The sequence below is a fragment of the Thalassophryne amazonica genome, chromosome 3 (assembly GCF_902500255.1).
Source record: "Thalassophryne amazonica chromosome 3, fThaAma1.1, whole genome shotgun sequence".
In the NCBI taxonomy this organism is placed as follows: Eukaryota; Metazoa; Chordata; class Actinopteri; order Batrachoidiformes; family Batrachoididae; genus Thalassophryne; species Thalassophryne amazonica.
In genome coordinates this window covers 2,260,246-2,282,580 of record NC_047105.1, presented here as the reverse complement: position 1 = coordinate 2,282,580, position 22,335 = coordinate 2,260,246, and the positions used below count along the sequence as shown (strand labels likewise).

The following is a 22,335-nucleotide window of genomic DNA, read 5'->3' as shown; positions in this document are numbered from 1 at the left end:
ATGAATTACAATAGTCCAGCCTAGAGGAAATAAATGCATGAATTAGTTTTTCAGCATCACTCTGAGACAAGACCTTTCTGATTTTAGAGATATTGCGTAAATGCAAAAAAGCAGTCCTACATATTTGTTTAATATGCGCTTTGAATGACATATCCTGATCAAAAATGACTCCAAGATTTCTCACAGTATTACTAGAGGTCAGGGTAATGCCATCCAGAGTAAGGATCTGGTTAGACACCATGTTTCTAAGATTTGTGGGGCCAAGTACAATAACTTCAGTTTTATCTGAGTTTAAAAGCAGGAAATTAGAGGTCATCCATGTCTTTATGTCTGTAAGACAATCCTGCAGTTTAGCTAATTGGTGTGTGTCCTCTGGCTTCATGGATAGATAAAGCTGGGTATCATCTGCGTAACAATGAAAATTTAAGCAATACCGTCTAATAATACTGCCTAAGGGAAGCATATATAAAGTGAATAAAATTGGTCCTAGCACAGAACCTTGTGGAACTCCATAATTAACTTTAGTCTGTGAAGAAGATTCCCCATTTACATGAACAAATTGTAATCTATTAGACAAATATGATTCAAACCACCGCATTAAATAGGTGGCTGGTGCAGTTTTGTAGACAGCAAGGCTTTAGCTTTATTGATAACTGGCCTTCGTTCTGGGGCCACCGTGGCTTGCTGATGCCGGACGGCCTCCACCCTACTGGGGGAAGGCGCCGCCATCTTGTCTGCGAACATAGAGCTCGAAAGGGAGTGTAACATTAGGACTCTACAGCAGGCCATGGAGCAAGTGATTAGAGACCCTGCAAGGCTTATGACAAATGTGGATGTGGAATCCATTAGCTTAGCGGGAAATTTAGTGCAGAAAATCCACTGTGGTGATAGTGCAGTTTATTTGCCAGGGAGGGAATTTCAACAAGTTGAGACTGTGGCCTGCTTCCGTAGTGTCCATAAAAATCAGAGGGATATGCTTTCGAAACTTAATACCCATTACTATATTGGATGATGCTGAAATTGAGGATGGTCCAGTGGTTGATCCAGCAATACCAAAGATTTCGTGTCTGCTACCTACAACGCGCATGGAATGTCTTAAACCCAAACCTACTTCTAGGCATCTTATATATGCTACTCTGGAACCACCCCTAAACCCAAACAGTTCAACTGTCAACCCCAGTGAGGTCCTTAGACTGGGTCTCATTAACATAAGATCACTTTTGAGGATTTTGAGTCACTCATGATGCGAAGCAAGGTGGGGGTGTTGCTCTTATTTATAAACCTAGATTTAGCTTATTAGCTGTTGGGGGTTACAACTATCACTCATTTGAGCATCTGATTCTCCGCTCTGCTCAGGATATTACATATTGCCAAGGTCAGAAGAATAAAAATCAGTCGTATTACCTTGTCACTGTATATAGGCCTCCTGGCCCATATTCTGAATTCTTAGATGAATTTGGTGCATTCATCTCTAAATTGTCAACTAGTGTAGATAACATTCTGATCATTGGTGACTAACATTCATATAAATAAGCCTTCTGATCCCCTCTGCAAATCATTTATGGAAACTGTGGATGCATTAGGATTTCGGCAATGCATTCGGGATTCGACGCACATTAGTGGAAATACCCTGGATCTGGTTCTTGCACGTGGTATTGCTCTCACGAATATTGACATCATGCCTCTGTCAAGAAAGATGACTAAGCTTGCTTTCAGCTTGTTTTCATCTTGGAATATATTACGTGCCATTGGATTAATACACATGTTGGAATAAACTGGACAGTGTTTGGTACTTTCCTGGAGTAAGTGAGGTCATACCGGACTTTTCCATTGCAGATGGAGAGGCCCACGGGATGAACTCAGTGGTGAAGACGATGGAATATGTCTAAGATGATTTTAAAATGACAAAGTATGATCAAATGAAGTATCAATGTGTTAAAAGAAATATCTAAGAATGATTCCAACATAACAAGTATGATTAAATGAACTATTAATGTAATAATAGTAAGAGTTGATTAGAAAATGTATGTTACAAATAAGTGAAAAGAATGATTATATAAGTTGTTTTTCATACAGTCAGAAAGAGGAAGAAGTTGTTTTGTGCAGAGGCAGAGACAAAAAAGGAAGTTAATGATGTCGCAAGCGAGGCCAGAAGAGCTGATGATAAAAACAACTGTTCAGAACATTAAGATGTGATAAGATATGAAGTGAATAATAAGGAATGGAAATGTTTGTATATGATCATATAAATTGTATTATGTGAAAAAGAGTTGTAATGAGATGATTGAATATGATTAATGTGATTGATGTGACATGATTTAGAAAGTATGAATTCTCGGAAAAAGTTGTGTTGGGCAGAAAAACAGGAACTGAGTCACCTTAGTTACTGACAACCGGGACATCAGTTACCGGCAGCCAGGAAATGTTCTCCAGATGGCTTCCAGTAAAAGAAAGGAGTAGGGAGGGGAGGTTTTGAGTCACCACTATCCCTATGGTAACCAAGATCAACTCAGCAACAACGAGTTTCATATAAAAACTGCAAAACAACAGGAAACAGGGTTATTCTTCCAGGGAGAGGTGCTGTTGTCACTTCTCCGCTGCTACGAGGAGATCACAAGACTTGACCATCTTGTGAGCTGCAATTGGAATCGAGGAGCGAGAGGATTGGAGACGTAAGAGATTATTTGAGAGAGTTTTTCAACTCCCACTCAGGCCGTCCAGTCACGGAGTAGCAGAGCATTGGAGAATAACCACTGGCCTTAAGTCTGAGTGGGGAAGTTTCAACGTTTTCTCTCTCATGGAACATCACATCGTACCAGTATGGATTAGATCAACTTTTGGTTGATTGAAGAAGGAATAACCTCTTATGTGGATTTATTTCCCGAAGGATATAAACTCTTATGTGGATTATTTCCTGAAGGATTACAACATCATACAAGGATCGTGGTCAGCTAACAACTAAAAGCTGATGAAGAGGAGACCAAGTCCATCGAACTGGGGATTTTAATATCAAAAAACCTCCTTCCGTCACTCCTAGAAAATTTGTTAAGAAGTTAATCCAGTCCAGTCGGAGTAAGATCGGACAGCATTATTGAATCGAAAACAAGAATCTCTGCCAATTATTTTTCTGATCATATTTGAATTACTTTTGTGAAATTATCATATAACCGATTTTGATTATGTTGTCAGCCCTTGCAAACCTGCAATAAATATCCAAGCATGCAGTCAAAGTGTTAAGGCTCGGACATTGGATTTATTGATTCTTCTTAAGGTGTAAAAGTTAAAGTTTTTTGGGTGTATAACATCAAAAAGTGCTCTAAAAGGTTAGTCTGGTTTTTAACGAAATTAACGCATCCTGGGGACTCGCTGTACGAGTCACTAAATTTAAAATCTAGCAACATTCCAAGAGCCCTGATCCATAAGAGGAGAGCTGCCGTTAACGGGCGTGGCCGGCTCGTATCCTGGTTCCAGAAGGAGGCTATTCGACCGGGGTGCGAGATCAGCGTCAGCGGGGTGGACGTCCGGATGGAGGCAGTGAGCGGCTAGACGAATCTCCTCGCCACCAGCTTAAACAGCCTTTGTGCAGCCCTGCCGGGTAATACCCGCGGAGACACGAAGGTCGGACCCCAGAGACGGAGAGCTGGTTTTTATATATATTTATATAAAGCGGGATCTGACACCTCTTACATCAGTGGTGTCTGATCACTCACTCATTAAGTTTACAGTTTCGCTGCTGTGTTTAGTGGAACAACAACCTTATATATCTTTACGGTGATGCATCAACTCCTCAACTAAGACTGAACTCGAAGCTAGACTGCCTGATGTCTTAGCTTCACATATGACAAATACCGAGTCAATAGACAGACCGGTGGATAGTTTAAACTCAGTGCTCAAAACGACACTCGACATGATTGCACCACCTGTGTTAAAACCGCGCTCCCCCAGTCACCTTGGTTCAATGATTATCTGCGTGACCTCAAGCATAAAGCAAGAGGTCTACAACGGAAATGGCGTCGTTCAAAATTAGAAGTATTTCACCTTGCGTGGCGTGATGCTATCTTAGACTATAAGCATGCATTATTGGCTACAAAGTGGACTTACTACTCTGATTTGATCAACAAAAACAAGCATAACTCAAAGTTCTTGTTCCACATGGTGGCAACACTTTTGCATGGACAACCACCTATAGTTCGCTCTCCTTTTACAGCACAAGATTTCGTGGATTACTTTGGGAAGAAAATAGAAGACATCAGGTTAAACATATCCCGGCATGCCTTAATCCAGCCACTACACCCTGCTATTGAGGTGGGAGCCACTACTGAGGTATTACCTAGATTTACAGAAATTGATAGTATCTCACTAGGCATGCTGACAAAACTCGTAATGTCAACAAAAAGCACAACCTGTTTATTTGATCCTATACCAACAAAACTGTTTAAGGACCTGTGGCCCACTCTTGGGCCAACTGTACTGGAAATTATTAATCTTTAACTTCTGGATCTGTTCCTAAATGTTTCAAATCTGCAGTGATTAAACCATTACTTAAGAAACCTAATCTTGACCCTAGTGTATTGAAAAACTATAGGCTGATATCAAATCTATCATTTTTCTCTAAAATTCTGCAAAAACTGGTGTCACGGCAGCTCGTAGACTATCTTACTGAGAATACAACCCCTGGCAAAAATTATGGAATCACCGGCCTCGGAGGATGTTCATTCAGTTGTTTAATTTTGTAGAAAAAAAGCAGATCACAGACATGACACAAAACTAAAGTCATTTCAAATGGCAACTTTCTGGCTTTAAGAAACACTTTAAGAAATCAGGAAAAAAAAATTGTGGCAGTCAGTAACGGTTACTTTTTTAGACCCAGCAGAGGGAAAAAAAAAATATGGAATCACCCTGTAAATTTTCATCCCCAAAACTAAACACCTGCATCAAATCAGATCTGCTCGTTAGTCTGCATCTAAAAAGGAGTGAACACACCTTGGAGAGCTGTTGCACCAAGTGGACTGACATGAATCATGGCTCCAACACGAGAGATGTCAATTGAAACAAAGGAGAGGATTATCAAACTCTTGAAAGAGGGTAAATCACGCAATGTTGCAAAAGATGTTGGTTGTTCACAGTCAGCTGTGTCTAAACTCTGGACCAAATACAAACAACATGGGAAGGTTGTTAAAGGCAAACATACTGGTAGACCAAGGAAGACGTCAAGAGTCAAGACAGAAAACAAAGCAATATGTCTCAAAAATCGAAAATGCACAACAAAACAAATGAGGAACGAATGGGAGGAAACTGGAGTCAACGTCTGTGACCGAACTTTAAGAAACCGCCTAAAGGAAATGGGATTTACATACAGAAAAGCTAAACGAAAGCCATCATTAACACCTAAACAGAAAAAAAACAAGGTTACAATGGGCTAAGGAAAAGCAATCGTGGACTGTGGATGACTGGATGAAAGTCATATTCAGTGATGAATCTCGAATCTGCATTGGGCAAGGTGATGATGCTGGAACTTTTGTTTGGTACCGTTCCAATGAGATTTATAAAGATGACTGCCTGAAGAGAACATGTAAATTTCCACAGTCATTGATGATATGGGGCTGCATGTCAGGTAAAGGCACTGGGGAGATGGCTGTCATTACATCATCAATAAATGCACAAGTTTACGTTGATATTTTGGACACTTTTCTTATCCCATCAATTGAAAGGATGTTTAGGGATGATGAAATCATTTTTCAAGATGATAATGCATTTTGCCATAGAGCAAAAACTGAAAACATTCCTTGCAAAAAGGCACATAGGGTCAATGTCATGGCCTGCAATTAGTCCGGATCTTAATCCAGTTGAAAATCATTGGTGGAAGTTGAAGAAAATGGTCCATGACAAGGCTCCAAGCTGCAAAGCTGATCTGGCAACAGCAATCAGAGAAAGTTGGAGCCAGATTGATGAAGAGTACTGTTTGTCACTCATTAAGTCCATGGCTCAGAGACTGCAAGCTGTTATAAAAGCCAGAGGTGGTGCAACAAAATACTAGTGATGTGTTGGAGAGTTCTGTTTTTCATGATTCCATCATTTTTTCCTCAGAATTGAGTGATTCCATATTTTTTTCCCTCTGCTTGGTCTAAAAAAGTAACCGTTACTGACTGCCACAATTTTTTTTCCTGATTTCTTATAGTGTTTCTTAAAGCCAGAAAGTTGTCATTTGAAATGACTTTAGTTTTGTGTCATGTCTGTGATCTGCTTTTTTTCTACAAAATTAAACAACTGAATGAACATCCTCCGAGGCCGGTGACTCCATAATTTTTGCCAGGGGTTGTAATCTCTTTGAGCCACTGCAGTCTGCTTTTAGAAAATATCATTCCACAGAGACGGCTCTCACTAAAGTGGTAAATGATCTTCTGCTTACAATGGATTCGGACACCACTGCGGTTCTGTTGCTGTTAGATCTCAGTGCTGCATTTGATACCGTGGATCATCATATTCTACTTGATAGGTTGGAGCATTACTTTGGGATTACTGGGAGTGCCCTTGCATGGTTGATCTATCCAGTCGTTCTCACTGTTTTGTACAGTAACACTACTTCTAACCTTAGTGACATGAAATTTGGTGTTCCACAGGGGTCTGTCTTAGGCCCCCTGCTTTTCTCCCTTTATATAGCACCTCTTGGGCACATATTGCGGTGTTTTGGGATTACCTTTCACTGCTATGCAGATGATACTCATATATGCCGATAACTGCTGGTAATCTCGTTCACATAAAATCCTTAGAAGATTGCCTTGCAGCAGTGAGAAATTCGATGTCTAGAAACTTCCTACTTTTAAACTCTGATAAGACTGAAATGATGGTTCTTGGTCCAGTGAGACATCGGCATCAATTTGACCAGTTAACGCTCAGCCTCGGCTCGTGTGTCATACATCACACTAACAAAGTGAGGAACCTTGGGGTAATTTTTGATCCTTCGTTGGCCTCCACATTAGAACTATTACTAGGACTGCTTTCTTCCACCTGCGAAATATAGCGAAGATTCATCCCATCCTGTCTATGGCTGATGCTGAGACCCTGATCCATGCATTTATCTCTTCTAGATTGGACTACTGCAATGTTCTTTTTTTTCTGGTTTACCGCAGTCTAGCATTAGGGGTCTCCAAGTGGTTCAAAATGCTGCAGCCAGACTTCTGACAAGAAGCAGAAAGTTCAACCACATTACACCCATTTTGGCGTCTCTTCACTGGCTTCCTGTCCCAGTGACATCAGAGTTTAAGGTTCTGCTACTAACCTAGAAAATTATTCATGGACTGGCACCCTCCTACCTAGCCGACCTAATTAAACCTTATGTACCGGCCCGGGCTTTACGTTCTCAGGGTGCAGGACTACTTTGTGTCCCTATGGTGAATAAGAAGTCTGTGGGTCACAGAGCTTTCTCTTATCGTGCCCCTGTTCTGTGGAATGATCTCCCTGCGTCAAAACAGTCAGATTCTGTGGAGACTTTCAAGTCCAGACTTAAGACGCACTTATTTTCCCTTTCATATGGCTAGCATACTGGTACAGTTTTGTTTTACGCTTTTTACTCTTAATTCATTTTATTAGTAATTGGAGCGGGCCGCGGCCTCAACTTTACCTAAATTCTGGGTCTTTTAGTGAAGTTTAGGGCTAGTGGCCGGCGATCACCTTAGTATTTCTCTGTTTTTCTTGTTGTTTAATGCTGACAAATTATACAGTATTTTTTGGCTTTGATGCCTGATTCTGTTTTTTCCTCTCTGTTTAAGGTGCAGCTCCATCCAGAGATGGGAGTTGTGTTCATGTTGGCGATGCTCCTGTCCTGTGCGCCAATAGCATTTCTTGTATATTCGTCCATGAATTGTTCTGTTAATTTATGTTTTGTATCATGGCCCAAGCAGAGGGTCACCCCTTTGAGTCTGGTCTGCTTGAGGTTTCTTCCTCAGAGGGAGTTTTTCCTTACCACTGTTGTTCTGGGGGTTGGTAAGGTTAGACCTTACCTGTGTGAAGCGCTTTGAGGCAACTCTGTTGTGATTTGGCGCGATATAAATGAAAATAAATTGAAAATTATCAGGCGGGCCAGTCGCGGCACCGGTCGGCATTACCGCGATTGCTCTCACTGCCTCCGATGCGCTTACTGAGTCTGGGCTCGGTAAACACAGCAGCGGGCCACTCACACCACCCTCCTGTCTGCTGTGCGGCGCTGCGCCAAATCTGGCAACACGTCCAGAGACTACGCTCGCTGTTTTGATTCCGCACGAAAACAGCGAGCGTAGGTTCTGGACCTGTTGACCGCAGCCGCAGAGCTCCATGGCCACCGAGAGAGGACTTGGATTTTTTGCGGGTCCCGCATCCGTACCTCCGGAGGCAGTGAGCGAAGAGAGAGTTCTGCGTGTGTCTGTTTATCATCTTCTCACCCAGAAGAAAAAAGAGAGTGTTTACACAGGAGAGAAAAGTGAGAAAATGTTAATGCATGTTTGAGAAAAGTGTATAAAGTGTGTAGTGAGGGGTTTTACAGCCTTAAAACATCTATAACGGCAAAAAATAGCGCTGACTACTTCGCAGATTTCGTTTATCGCGTATTATTTTTAGAACATAAATCCCACGATAAACGTGGGACCACTGTACAACCAACACAACCACCAAAAACAACGACATCATAGATCAAAATTAAAATACAACCAACACAACCACCAAAAACGACATTCATAGATCAAAATTAAAGTAAAATACGAGGTCTATTAGAAAAGTATCCGACCTTATTACTTTTTTCAAAAACCATATGGATTTGAATCACGTGTGATTGCGTCAGACAAGCTTTAACGCTCGTGCGCATGCGTGAGTTTTTCCACGCCTGTCGGTTCCGTGAGATTCATTACGGCATTGCTGTGTGCCATGCGGCACCGCGCAAAGCCTCCGCTCCTCTTTCCATAACAAAATCTCTTGTTAAAAGTGAAATCTGACGGAAAATGGTTGATGTCCAGCTCTTGTGATAACCAGAGAAATGGCACACGATGGTCACGGATCCATACAGCCATCCGTTTAGAAATGAAATGGTTGTTCAGCCTGTCGATGGCGGCTTCAGAGCACGGCGCGCCCCACAGCCGCTGGGGGCCGTCCTTAAAGTGACAGTAACACTCCGTAATCTCTACCAAGCCCGTAACATTTTCACCGAAAGCCAGATAAATTTTTCTAATGGTTTCCAGCTGCCAGTCTCTAACAGTTTCTGAAAAAATTCTGATGGGAAAAAAAGCCCAAATCACTCTGCCATTTCCTGGCAATGAAAATCCGCCGAGGGGGCTGGACCACTCCTCACTCAAAGCCTGCTCACAGGCGAATGACGCAACCGACAGGCGTGGAAAAACTCACGCATGCGCATGAGGGTTCAAGTTTGTCTGACGCAATCACACGTGATTCAAATCCATATGGTTTTTGAAAAAAATAAAAAGCTCGGATACTTTTCTAATAGACCTCGTATATTCAGAGCGCAGTACATGAGACGTGTCCGATAAAATATTGTCTACAAGTCTGAGGATTGCCTGTTCCAACAACTCTTGGGGAGTTACAGCTGCCACCATACCAATGGTTTTGCCAGCTATTAATGTCAGATTTAGTATTTGAGCTTTTGATTTAACCGTTAAGTGGCCAAACCAGCTGGTAAAACTGAACCCTAACACAGACTCTGTAGAAAATCGGCACAATATTCCTGCATACACTAAACAATCGGGTGGAGCTTCAATGACAAACTCCTCCTCCTTTAGTCAAAATCAGAGAAATCACTGCTTTATGCTTTCAAAGTAAAAGACGCAAGACAGACATTTTTACAGTTTTACAACAAAAGAAGAAAAGTTAAAACTAAGAGACACTATCAATACGACAGAACCATCAAAGCCCGTCAAACCCAAGTGGACCAGGGACAGACAACAGCACCATCTACAGCACAGCCCATCAAATCACTATCAAACATTCTCCGTTAGCGGTTAGCTGTCTGTTGAGTTCTTAGAAACACGCTGATGGTTTCTGAGAGCAGCTGCCTCTGGACAGACGCGCCACAGCGCCCCGTCTACCAACAACAACAAATTCAGCCAAAGTCAGGTGTGTTTTGACTAAATGGCAACCTGACAGTGTGAAATGAAACTAATGTGGAAGTGCCATTCCTTGATTGGCCACATGAGGCTTCAAACAGAGCACATTCCCGTAGGACTCCATGTTAAAATGTCCAACTTTAGAGCAGAACCATATTTAGAGCCTGGCAAAAAAAAAAAAAAAAAAAAAAAAAAAGTTTTTCCATAGATAGTCTCCTCCTCCATGACAACTGTGCAGCCAGTGACCCCCCAGACAAGTTCATAGTTTAAGATGTTTTACTTCATAAAGTTCTGTAAATTTGGGGCTGTGGTCAGTTTGAGTGACAGTGGCTGACCAGAGTGTCGTCGTGTCCTGTCTTAAAGGACACGTCTCACGTTTTTTAACGTCCCAGTTAGTAAGATAACACAAAAGTACTCATGACTGTTAAGTGTCTCCGCACACGACGACAGTACGACCTGTTTCACCCTGAAACTCTTAACTTTTTCAGAGTGTCGAATTTTGGAGCCTAAAGTTTGGAGACACACTGTTTACATCTGGACACAGAGCTGCAGCTTTTCCTGTGACTACATCAAAAAGAACAGTTTTCACTTAAAGTAGACCTGCATTGAAATAAATGTGGTCAGATCTCAGAAAGAAATAGCTGATATGTATTTATAAGACCCTTATGAATGAAGTAAAGCAAATCTGCAAGCACAAATCTGTAATTCAGCAGAGAAATCATTTAAAAATGACAAATTTGCAGCTAAAATTTGGCCGTCAGCGAAAACTGTTTGTACATCCGGGACATTGCAGTGACATGTGGCAGAAGACAGAGCACTAGCGCCTTCAGTCCGATCCCGCGTGTTAAGTGTATGCAATACTAGCCATTTCTAAAATGAAATTGATTTTATCTGTTAGTAATGTTACTGTTATACACATCCTGGTTTCAGCATCCAAAAGTAAGCTGCAATGAATGAGCGATACAGCTCTGCATGCTCAGATCAGCGGCGACATCGACAGCGGGCGACGTTCTTCCCCGAAGCCTCGCTCTCACTGCCTCCGATGCGCTTACCGAGTCTGCGGGCTCGGTAAACACCGCAGCGGGCCACTCACACCGCCCCGTGTCTGCTGTGCAGAGCTGCAGCCAACTCCAGCACCACCTCCCTGTCTACTGAATGGAGGTGTGGCCAACTTGGCAACAACTCCAGAGACTACGCTCACTGTTTTGATGCAAGGCACTCCGGCAGCCTGCAAGGACAGACTTGTTGTGGCAAAATCCGCAGTGCCGCACGGTCTCGGTAACCGCAGCTGCAGAGCTCCGTGGACACAGAGAGGTTTGTATCTTTATAATGACTTGGATTCTTTGCAGGTCCCGCCTCCGTACCCCGCAACGGTAACACCGGAGTCTAAAGATAGTAGATTTTCAATGCGACACCACTCAATCAAACGGGCGTACGAAAAAGTCCCCAAAATAATTTTCAAGCAAAGATAAGACGTGTACTCACCAAACATACTGCAAGACAATATGAAGTTATAAAAAAAGTCGATCCTTCCGTGTAAGACAAGAAAAAGGTGCTTTTGTAAGAGATGCAAACTGACGTAAATCCTCAAATTACAGTTGGCGCGCGCAATGCATGCTGGGACAGAGTCTTCTCTCTGACATGTCAGCAGCGTCCCGGATGTGATGACAGTTTTGCGGAGGGCCAAATTTTAGCTGTAAATTTGTCATTTTTAAATGAAGATTTAAAAATGTTGAATGACAGATCTGGGCTTGCAGATTTACTTTACTACATTCAGAAGGCTCTTATGTGTAAATGTAAGTCATTTTTTGGTCCAAAGATCTGACTGCATTTATTTCAATGCAGGTCTACTTTAAAAACGAGTCGTCAGAACACAACATCACACTTATGTCAACTTTGGAATTAATGTATGCCTCAGTTCTTAACGTTATCAGCTACGTTCCACTGAAGAGCACACTGGGATCCTTCTAGTTGCAACATCAACTGTCAGGAACACCGAGTACTTTGTTTTCGAACGCCTCCGTAGCCGTTTGTTGTGAATGCCGTATACTTTGAAACCAGTCATGGAAGTGCACAAAGTAATGCCGGCAAAGTACACAAACTATCATCAGACTCTCTACACCTAACCTCATAGAATTAAACAACAGATCCATTATTCATATTGCAAACTCTATAATACAAGACACCACTCATCCAGTCCACCAATTCATCACTCCACTTCCTTCAGGGCGCAGATACAGAAGCATTAAGTTTAGGAGGACTCACCTCAGGAGGAGCCTGATCCCTGCAGCTATAGAGGACCTTAACAGCAAGCCCCACTGACCAGTCGGTCTGCCATTGTACTGCTGTTATCAGTGTTACTGTGGATGTCTGTGTTGTCTATCTTGTGCTGTGCTACTGTGAAATTGTTGTCTGTCCCGTGATGTGCTATTGCATTTATTGCGTTGTCTGTCTTATCAAATCAAATTTATTCATATAGCGCCAAATCACAACAAACAGTTGCCCCAAGGCGCTTTATATTGTAAGGCAAGGCCATACAATAATTACAAAAAACCCCAACGTGAAAACGACCCCCTGTGAGCAAGCACTTGGCGACAGTGGGAAGGAAATACTCCCTTTTAACAGGAAGAAACCTCCAGCAGAACCAGGCTCAGGGAGGGGCAGTCTTCTGCTGGGACTGGTTGGGGCTGAGGGAGAGAACCAGGAAAAAGACATGCTGTGGAGGGGAGCAGAGATCAATCACTAATGATTAAATGCAGAGTGGTGCATACATGGGTGATTCTTAGACTACGGGCACTTTTATGTCCCTTGATCATATTTTATGAAAAAAAGAAAAAAGGGGAAATTTCACACTTTTATAGTTATCTTTACAATGAAAGTGTTTGAAGAAATTTGTCCTAGTAGTCTATGATGACTTTTTCACCTTTTTTCAGCATCATTATATGCAAATATTGCCGTTTTGTGCTTGTCCCACAACCAGACTTATGATCTTCAATGATAAAAATGAATAGTAAACAAACGTTTTTTCTAATGTTTTAAAATATCTCTGAATAAAATACCAGTAAAATAATCAAAACATAACTGGGGTATTCAATGTCATACAACTGTTGTGATTTTTTTTAAACAAAATGTAGTTGTCCCACACTATTGCCGTAATTTCCACCACAACAATAATGTCCCTTTAAAAAGTTTGTATGAAAGATTGTGTGGGTAGTTTCTATGGAGATAAACAGTAACATCAGAGCACATGTATATAGTGCCAAATCACAACAAACAGTTGCCCCAAGGCACTTTATATTGTAAGGCAATGGTGTGGTGGAAATTACATTTACAAGGCCAATAGTGCCCGTAGTTAAAGAATCACCCACAGAGCAAAAAGAGTAAAACACTCAGTGCATCATGGGAACCCCCCAGCAGTCTAAGTCTATAGCAGCATAACTAAGGGATGGTTCAGGGTCACCTGATCCAGCCCTAACTATAAGCTTTAGCAAAAAGGAAAGTTTTAAGCCTAATCTTAAAAGTAGAGAGGGTGTCTGTCTCCCTGATCTGAATTGGGAGCTGGTTCCACAGGAGAGGAGCCTGAAAGCTGAAGGCTCTGCCTCCCATTCTACTCTTACAAACCCTAGGAACTACAAGTAAGCCTGCAGTCTGAGAACGAAGTGCTCTATTGGGGTGATATGGTACTATGAGGTCCCTAAGATAAGATGGGACCTGATTATTCAAAACCTTATAAGTAAGAAGAAGAATTTTAAATTCTATTCTAGAATTAACAGGAAGCCAATGAAGAGAGGCCAATATGGGTGAAATATGCTCTCTCCTTATAGTCCCCGTCAGTACTCTAGCTGCAGCATTTTGAATTAACTGAAGGCTTTTCAGGGAACTTTTAGGACAACCTGATAATGAATTACAATAGTCCAGCCTAGAGGAAATAAATGCATGAATTAGTTTTTCAGCATCACTGAGACAAGACCTTTCTAATTTTAGAGCTATTGCACAAATGCAAAAAAGCAGTCCTACATATTTGCTTAATATGCACATTGAAGGACATATCCTGATCAAAAATGACTCCAAGATTTCTCACAGTATTACTAGAGGTCAGGGTAATGCCATCCAGAGTAAGGATCTGGTTAGACACCATGTTTCTAAGATTTGTGGGGCCAAGTACAATAACTTCAGTTTTATCTGAGTTTAAAAGCAGGAAATTCGAGGTCATCCATGTCTTTATGTCTGTAAGACAATCCTGCAGTTTAGCTAATTGGTGTGTCCCCTCTGGCTTCATGGATAGATAAAGCTGGGTATCATCTGCGTAACAATGAAAATTTAAGCAATGCTGTCTAATAATACTGCCTAAGGGAAGCATGTATAAAGTGAATAAAATTGGTCCTAGCACAGAACCTTGTGGAACTCCATAATTAACCTTAGTCTGTGAAGAAGATTCCCCATTTACATGAACAAATTGTAATCTATTAGATAAATATGATTCAAACCACCGCAGCGCAGTGCCTTTAATATCTATGGCATGCTCTAATCTCTGTAATAAAATTTTATGGTCAACAGTATCAAAAGCAGCACTGAGGTCTAACAGAACAAGCACAGAGATGAGTCCACTGTCTGAGGCCATAAGAAGATCATATGTAACCTTCACTAATGCTGTTTCTGTACTATGATGAATTCTAAAACCTGACAAACTCTTCAAATAGACCATTCCTCTGCAGATGATCAGTTAGCTGTTTTACAACTACCCTTTCAAGAATTTTTGAGAGAAAAGGAAGGTTGGAGATTGGCCTATAATTAGCTAAGACAGCTGGGTCAAGTGATGGCTTTTTAAGTAATGGTTTAATTACTGCCACCTTAAAAGCCTGTGGTACATAGCCAACTAATAAAGATAGATTGATCATACTTAAAATCGAAGCATTAATTAATGGTAGGGCTTCCTTGAGCAGACTGGTAGGAATGGGGTCTAATAGACATGTTGATGGTTTGGAGGAAGTAACTAATGAAAATAACTCAGAACAATCGGAGAGAAAGAGTCTAACCAAATACCAGCATCACTGAAAGCAGCCAAAGAGAACGATATGTCTTTGGGATGGTTATGAGTAATTTTTTTCTCTAATAGTTAAAATTTTATTAGCAAAAAAAGTCATGAAGTCATTACTAGTTAAAGTTAAAGGAATACTCGGCTCAATACAGCTCTGACTCTGTCAGCCTGGCTACATTGCTGAAAAGAAACCTGGGGTTGTTCTTGTTTTCTTCAATTAGTGATGAGTAGTAAGATGTCCTAGCTTTACGGAGGGCTTTTTTATAGAGCAACAGACTCTTTTTCCAGGCTAAGTGAAGATCTTCTAAATTAGTGAGACGCCATTTCCTCTCCAACTTATGGGTTATCTGCTTTAAGCTGCGAGTTTGTGAGTTATACCATGGAGTCAGGCACTTCTGATTTAAGGCTCTCTTTTTCAGAGGAGCTACAGCATCCAATGTTGTGCTCAATGAGGATGAAAACTACTGACGAGAATCTCACTCAGAGTTTGGGTAGCTACTCTGCACTGTGTTGGTATATGGCATTAGAGAACAAAGAAGGAATCATATCCTTAAACCTAGTTACAGCGCTTTCTGAAAGACTTCTAGTGTAATGAAACTTATTCCCCACTGCTGGGTAGTCCATCAGAGTAAATGTAAATGTTATTAAGAAATGATCAGACAGAAGGGAGTTTTCAGGGAATACTGTTAAGTCTTCTATTTCCATACCATAAGTCAGAACAAGATCTAAGATATGATTAAAGTGGTGGGTGGACTCATTTACATTTTGAGCAAAGCCAAATGAGTCTAATAATAGATTAAATGCAGTGTTGAGGCTGTCATTCTCAGCATCTGTGTGGATGTTAAAATCGCCCACTATAATTATCTTATCTGAGCTAAGCACTAAGTCAGACAAAAGGTCTGAAAATTCACAGAGAAACTCACAGTAACGACCAGGTGGACGATAGATAATAACAAATAAAACTGGTTTTTGGGACTTCCAATTTGGATGGACAAGACTAAGAGTCAAGCTTTCAAATGAATTAAAGCTCTGTCTGGGTTTTTGATTAATTAATAAGCTGGAATGGAAGATTGCTGCTAATCCTCCGCCTCGGCCCGTGCTACGAGCGTTCTGGCAGTTAGTGTGACTCGGGGGTGTTGAGTCATTTAAACTAACATATTCATCCTGCTGTAACCAGGTTTCTGTAAGGCAGAATAAATCAATATGTTGATCAATTATTATATCATTTACTAACAGGGACTTAGAAGAGAGAGACCTAATGTTTAATAGACCACATTTAACTGTTTTAGTCTGTGGTGCAGTTGAAGGTGCTATATTATTTTTTCTTTTTGAATTTTTATGCTTAAATAGATTTTTACTGGTTATTGGTGGTCTGGGAGCAGGCACCGTCTCTACGGGGATTGGGTAATGAGGGGATGGCAGGGGGAGAGAAGCTGCAGAGAGGTGTGTAAGACTACAACTCTGCTTCCTGGTCCCAACCCTGGATAGTCACGGTTTGGAGGATTTAAGAAAATTGGCCAGATTTCTAGAAATGAGAGCTGCTCCATCCAAAGTGGGATGGATGCCGTCTCTCTTAACAAGACCAGGTTTTCCCCAGAAGCTTTGCCAATTATCTATGAAGCCCACCTCATTTTTTGGACACCACTCAGACAGCCAGCAATTCAAGGAGAACATGCGGCTAAACATGTCACTCCCGGTCCGAATGGGGAGGGGCCCAGAGAAAACTACAGAGTCCGGCATTGTTTTTGCAAAGTTACACACTGATTCAATGTTAATTTTAGTGACCTCCGATTGGCGTAACTGGGTGTCATTACTGCCGACGTGAATTACAATCTTACCAAATTATTATTATGTAAAATGTATTGTACAGTCTGAAGACAAATTTCCCTACGGGGACCAATAAATCTAGAAGTAATGCCGGTGGATCATCGGATGGTCAATAAATCTAAATTGTAATGGTTTTGGTGCAACGCGTCCTTTCAATCAGAGTCTGCTTGATGCAGCTGGTTGTGGTATTACAAACACATGGAATAATACAGCTTGTTGGGATGAAACATCTAAGACGTCTCTGTAATGGAAATTTTGTTGGCCGTTGCCTTTGATGTTACTTGGGGTCACAGACATTTTGTCTCTTCAGTTTGTGGCTACTTGAGTGATCTTTATCTACCAAGACATCCTGGTGACCTCTGATTTACCCCGTTGACCTCTGTGAGGGCTCAGTTTGTTCCTTGGACCAGCGGTTGCAGCTGTGGGGGGGGGGGGGGGGGGGGGGAGTAACTGACTGATCACTGGTCCTGACTACAGAATGTAAGACATGCCAAATATGGGAGGAGCTTTACTGTACAGGGTTCTCACCAGGACATTTTCACATCATAGGGGGAACTTAGCGAGGGAACAGCCGCACGACAAGTGTTACAAGAGCAAGTATTGTAGGGGGGTCCGGGAGCATCCCCCTAAGAAAAATTTGAAATTTATAACCCTTTGAAACACTATTTCCTGCATTTTGAAGGCCAGTTCTGTTACTAACTGGGTCATTTAATGTGTGACATGTCCTTTATAAAAAAAAAAAAAAAAAAAAAAAAAAAAAAAACAACATGGAAAGAGAAATCCCCCCCCAACCAATGCTGGTTAAATCACAGCATAGGGAGGGGCCCCCTATGCTCAACTGCACTGTCAGAAAGTACATTTGAGATGAAAGACTAGAGTTGATGTTATGGTGAAAGAAACTTTTGTATTTCTTCATAACTGATGTAAATAAAGTCCAAGACTTTATTTACATTCAGTGACTTGGAAATGTTCATGTTTCCATCCCCTGACTTGTCTAAAGAAAACTGGCAATAAAACTGATTATTATATCAAGTTTTAGAGATTTGCTTTCAGTTTGAGGAAGATAATTTAAGGAATTTTTATTTTTTTGTATTTCAAATGACAAGTTAAAATGTGTGAAACTCCAGGTGTTCCAATACTTTTGGAGGGCACAGTATCCTAACCTTATGATGTGTAAAATGAGTGTGGTATTATTACTGTTTTGTTTAAGAAGGTTTAATTTTCACTGTTGCGGCACTTTGTGTCAAATCATAGTCATATCGTATATCATACTGATATGACAATATTGAGATATGATCATTTGTCCATATTGTACAGCCCGACTGTCAACTCTGACAGTAGGTCAAAAACTCTGAATATTAATTTACATCTACATTTAAAAAAATGCTTAAAGTGGCAGGGGTTAAGAGGGCTGTAATTAGGGGGTCAGCTGAAAGGCAAAATAAGGAAAATGCTCAAAAAGGTGGCGAGTATTCGGGGTTTTCACGTATCCCATAATCCCTTGCACGCCAGAGAGTCGCTGCAGTTAAAACAGAGAATCCACATGACGACAACTGTAAATGAATATACTACAAAAACATCATTTGTTATGCTTTTCATCACGTTAATAAGAGACTGCTGCATGATACCCTGAAAACTTGCTAAAACAATTATAACAAATAATCCGTGTCTGCTACGTTTAATCTGCGTGGAATTTAGTAAGCGCAAACTGAATTTCAGACATATTATATATATATTAGTCTGGAACAAAGAGGACAAACAGTGTTGTAAAGAACAATAATCAAGACGTTAAAGAGCAAACTTCACTTTACCCCAGAACGACATGATCAGGAAGTGATTGTAGCTCACAGCAGCTCCCATTGAAAATAACGGAGAGACAGACTGTGATTCTCACATGTTTACATAAAACAAACGCAATAACAACATCTATAAACCCAGAGAATATATTCATGAGAGTTTTAGGCACAATATAAAAATAGTTTTATGTTGCGATGTTAATGGTGTTGTCTGTGTGCAGCGATTAAAGTGCAGTGTGATCAGAGCGTCTCAATGCAGTTCTCAATGTTACTGAGATCTCGCAGCACAGTGACCTCTCCGAGGTTTTGCAGGATTTGAAACCTCAATGAGACTGCACTTTCACCACTTCTACTCCTTGTAACTACACTATTCCACTGGGCTCCCTCCCATTCACACACATGTACTCAGTCTGACTCCTACTGACTTTCATTCCCTTTCTCTCCAGAGCATATCTCCACCCCCTACTCTCACTACAGATCACAATGTCATGCCTTTTCCTTCGCTTTTACCACTTCTCTTTTTGCCTTACGCTGCATCTCCTTGTACTCCTGTCTACTTTCTTCATCTCTCCGACTATCACAAAAACTTTTTCGCCAACCTCTTTCTCGTTATGCTTTCCTGGACCTCTTCATTCCACCACCAAGTCTCCTTGTCTTCCTTCCACTGTCCAGATGTCATACCCAGTACTGCCCTAGCTGTCTCCCTCACCACATCTGCAGTACTTTTCCAGTTGTCCAAAATTGCTTCCCCTCCAACCAGTGCTTCTCTCACCTGCTCGCTAAATTTCACACAACAGTCTTCCTCCTTCCACCATCTGATCGTTTGTTGAGCTCTCACTCTCTTCTTCTTCTTTACCTCTAAAGTCATCCTACAAACAACCATCCTATGCTGTCTAGTGACACACTCTCCTGCTACCACCTTACAGTCTGTGATTTCTTTTAGCTTGCATCTCCTATAAAGAATGTAGTCCACCTGTGTGCACCTTCCTCCACTCTTATATGTTACCCTGTGCTCCTCCCTTTTCTTAAAGTAGGTATTCACCACAGCCATTTCCATCCTTTTTGCAAAATCAACTACCATCTGTCCTTCCCCATTCCTATCCTTGATACCATATCTACCCATTACTTCCTCATCACCTCTGTTCCCTTCACCAACATGCCCATTGAAGTCTGCTCCTATCACCACTCTTTCATGCTTGGGTTCACACTCCACCACCTCATCTAACACACTCCAGAAATCTTCTTTCTCCTTCATCTCACAACCTACCTGTGGGGCATATGCACTGATGATATTCATCATCACCCCTTCAATTTCCAACTTCACAGTCATCACCCTGTCAGACACTCGCTTAACCTCCAACACACTTTTAACATACTCTTCCTTTAAAATGACCCCAACACCATTTCTCTTCCTGTTCTCACCATGGTACAACAACTTGTACCCACCGCCGATGCTCCTGCTCTTACTTCCCTTCCACTTGGTCTCTTGCACACACAATATGTCTACCTTTCTCCTCTCATCGTATCAGCCAGCTCTCTCCCTTTACCAGTCATAGTACCAACATTCAAAGTTCCCACTCTCATTTCCACCCTTCTAGTTTTCTTCTTCTCCCGCTGTTCGTGGCAACGTTTTCCTCCTCCTCTTCATCGTCTTCGCCCAGCAGTAGCCCAATTTCCACCGGCACCCTGTTGGGCAACAGCACCGAGTCTGAAGGACCTAAATGACATGGTGAGACACTGACAAGCTTCACTTGTTCATGATTGTGACATATACATATTAAACAATAGTTTGATCAATTAAAGTCAGGTCTTTTTCCTTACAGAATGAGGGCAGGGCCACATGGTTCCAGTGGTGCTGCATCAAGAAGGGGATCTGGTGTAAAACTTGTGCCAAATCAACATGCAGACCCCCCTGGGATCTGCTGTGGTGAACAAATGTTAAATGCAAAGCAGCAGCCTGAGACTTACTTTTTCCCTTTAGAAAATGAGGCTGAGAATGCTTCATAAAAGCCTGTTTATTGTTACTTTAACAATCACAGCCCACCAAGACGTGCCGTTAAAAGCGCTTTGAGCATCCGATGCAGACGGAAAAGCGCTGTATCAATGCAGTCCATTTACCAAGCAAACAACTTTCAACCTTCTAAGTACATTTAAACATTTGACTTTTAGATGCCAGTTTATCTCCTTTAGCACTTTAATGCTTTTCTGTTAGTTTATTTTATTTTTATTTATTTATTTACGCATCCTGATGAAAGATAAAAACTTATTGGACTTAGCTGCGGGTCGCTTTTTTTCATAAAAATCCCCTCCCAAGATGGCGGACGAAAATATCGCGGAAAGGAACTCGATAGCCAATCGTATTTTTTTCATCTCTATAAACTACACCAACAAACACGTCGTCAAGCAGGCTTACACTGTGATATTAAATTTAAAGTACAATTTAAATACAAAAAAAATGCAAAAACTAGCATCGCGGTTGCCACATAGTCTAAAAGTTTTTAGCTTCCGCCTGACAGCAGCGTCAAACACTCACACCGTGCGCGAGACCACCTTCGTTCTCACCGTCAAAACTCCCAGCAAACACTGCGACAGCTGACGCGTGCACAGAATCCGGATCAACAGTGCAGTCACGCCACCGAGGCTCCTCGGAATCCGTAAGGCGCTACCAGAGAGAACACGGCTCGGTCCGGTTCTGCCAGTACCTAATAGGACGTGTCTCGCTCTTATTGGACAGAGCCGCTGTCAGTCTCGCCCACTACAGCCACAACAAGCACTGTAAGGTTCGCGGCAACCGCACCACTTCTGGTGCGACTCCTTCAAAATAAAATACCTGCGCTCATGAAAGTGTGTTTTTCTACTTCCGAAATGCAGACTGGACAGAAACAGGTTACACTTTTTTTTTTTTAAGATTGTTGCTTTTGAACATGTAAATTCAGCCATTTCCAAACAAAAGCTGATCAGTAGATTTAATAATCATTAAATCACAGTACTTGCCTGAAGAATTTATGAATGAATGAATGAATGGTTTTCGGCACACAATTCAACAACAACAAAAAAAACATAACTTTACAAAGATCCTGTGTGGCCGAAAGGGTGAGGGCAGAAGCAAAGCTTATCAATGCCCACACATTATACTAAAAATAAATATTATATAAAGTTACACAAGCATGCCACCATAAACACAATTTTCAGAATACAACCAACCAAACACTGTTACACAACACACAATCCCAGAAGCAATAACAAAAACAAATAAACCCAAGTCTTCAATTATAACAAGAAATTGTATAATTCTTGTAATGCCTCCTAAAGTAACAAGTACTTTAATGTTGTCAGGACAGTTGTTCCAGATGTTAACCTCTTTAACAGAGACTGTGGCTCTTTGCAGTCGTTTGGATCTTCAATTTCTCAAAAAAAAAAAAAAAAAAATCCTCTCAAGTTATAACTGGAGTTCCTCAGTTTAAACAGATCCTGGACTTGTTGTGACAGCAGTTTATTTTTAACTTTGTAATGTAATCAACCAAGTCGCAGAATTTTAGAATATGAAACAAGCAAACAATGGATTCGTTGGCTTGCAAAGTGATTTGTT

General features: G+C 41.3%; 1 protein-coding gene across 2 annotated transcripts in view; it reads right to left on the bottom strand.

The window, feature by feature from the left end:
• Window positions 1–21,452, bottom strand: part of cpne1 (copine I) — a 46,387-nt gene extending 24,935 nt beyond the window's left edge. The window contains exon 1 of one of the 2 annotated variants that reach the window (XM_034164512.1): window positions 21,309–21,452. The gene's annotated coding sequence lies outside the window, so the exon portion shown is untranslated. Of the gene's footprint in view, window positions 1–21,296 lie in introns of both variants that reach the window. The other variant, XM_034164521.1, reaches the window with a different exon arrangement.
• Between the last annotated feature and the right edge of the window lie 883 nt (window positions 21,453–22,335).